Genomic DNA, 1,849 nt, shown 5'->3' on the forward strand with positions numbered 1-1,849 from the left:
CCCCTCAAGTGTATTTCTCTTTATCCCGTGGAGCGTAGTCGTGATGGCAGCTCTCCCGGTAATTCCCGCGAATTGGTCCTCTGGGTGCTCCTCTGCTTGTCCATCTCTTCCCGAGAGGACTGGGCACATTTTCCTGGTTCTTTGTGTGGCACATGATCTTGTATCATGTCCTGGACATTGTGAATATTAGGTTGTGTAGATGCTTAGCCCCATTATAATTCCCAGGGAGGTGTTGTTTGTTGGGTTTTAGCCGACAGTCAGCCGGTGGCTCTCAGATCACGAGTTCTGTTGCCTCCTGTGACTGGGGCTTCCAGCTTTGGTCCCAGTTTTCTGTCTTTCTTTTCCTTTTTCTTTAAAGATTTTATTTATGGGGCACCTGGGTGGCTCAGTCGGTTAAGCATCTGCCTTCGGCTCTGGTCAGGATCCAGGGTCCTGGGATCGAGCCCCGCATCGGGCTCCCCGCTCAGTGAGGAGTCTGCTTCTCTTCACTCCCTCTGCCCCTACTTGTGCTCTCTTGCACGTGCTCTCTCTTTCTCTGAAATGAATAAATAAAATCTTTAAAAAAAAATAAAGATTTTATTTATTTGACAGAGAGAGGACTAGCAGGGGGAGGGGTAGAGGGAGAGGGAGAAGCAGGCTCCNCCTCTGCTTGTCCATCTCTTCCTGAGAGGACTGGGCACATTTTCCTGGTTCTTTGTGTGGCACATGATCTTGTATCATGTCCTGGACGTTGTGAATATTAGGTTGTGTAGATGCTTAGCCCCATTATAATTCCCAGGGAGGTGTTGTTTGTTGGGTTTTAGCCGACAGTCAGCCGGTGGCTCTCAGATCACGAGTTCTGTTGCCTCCTGTGACTGGGGCTTCCAGCTTTGGTCCCAGTTTTCTGTCTTTCTTTTCCTTTTTCTTTAAAGATTTTATTTATGGGGCACCTGGGTGGCTCAGTCGGTTAAGCATCTGCCTTCGGCTCTGGTCAGGATTCCGGGGTCCTGGGATCGAGCCCCGCATCGGGCTCCCCGCTCAGTNCCCTGCTCAGTGAGGAGTCTGCTTCTCCTCACTCCCTCTGCCCCTGCTTGTGCTCTCTTGCACGTGGTCTCTCTTTCTCTCAAATGAATAAATAAAATCTTTAAAAAAAAATAAAGATTTTATTTATTTGACAGAGAGAGGACTAGCAGGGGGAGGGGTAGAGGGAGAGGGAGAAGCAGGCTCCCCACTGAGCAGGGAGCCCGATGTGGGACTCGATCCCAGGACCCCGGAATCCTGACCAGAGCCAAAGGCGGACAATCAACTGGCTGAGCCACCCAGGTGCCCCTATTTTTCTTTTTAAAATATTTATTTGAGAGAGAGAGAGCAAGCAGGAGGAGGAGCAAAGGGGGAGGGAGAAAGACTCTCAAGTAGATGGCGTGCTGAGGTCAGAGCCTGACGTGGGCTCAGTCTCACGCCCCTGAGATCATGACCTGAGCTGAAACCAAGAGTCGAATACTTAACCGACTGAGCCACCCAGGTGGCCCTCTTTCTTCTTCTCTTTCTTCCCTTCCTCTCCCCCCGCCCCCGCCATGTTGTATTGGTGATAACTGACCTACCGTGATGTTAGTTTCAGGAGCACGGTGGAGCCACTCGGTATTTCCATATGTTGCATAACGATGACCCTGGTACGTCTGGTGAACGTCCATCAACATACCTAGTATGAAAGTTTTTCTTAGGAGAACTTTCAGGATCCCCTCTCCTGGCTATTTCAAATATACAACACGGTATTAACTATAGTCACCTTGCTGAACATTACATCCCAGGACTATATTTCCTAACTGGAAATTTATGCTTTTTGACTCTCTTTCTCCCTTTGCCCCGCCCC

The 1,849-nt window shown here is 49.6% G+C and overlaps 1 protein-coding gene across 2 annotated transcripts in view; it reads left to right on the forward strand.

Moving 5' to 3' along the window:
* Nucleotides 1-1,849, forward strand: part of PRRT1B (proline rich transmembrane protein 1B) — a 25,429-nt gene that overhangs the window by 13,741 nt on the left and 9,839 nt on the right. The window lies entirely within an intron of this gene.

The sequence above is a fragment of the Ailuropoda melanoleuca genome, chromosome 7 (assembly GCF_002007445.2).
Source record: "Ailuropoda melanoleuca isolate Jingjing chromosome 7, ASM200744v2, whole genome shotgun sequence".
Lineage (NCBI taxonomy): Eukaryota > Metazoa > Chordata > Mammalia > Carnivora > Ursidae > Ailuropoda > Ailuropoda melanoleuca.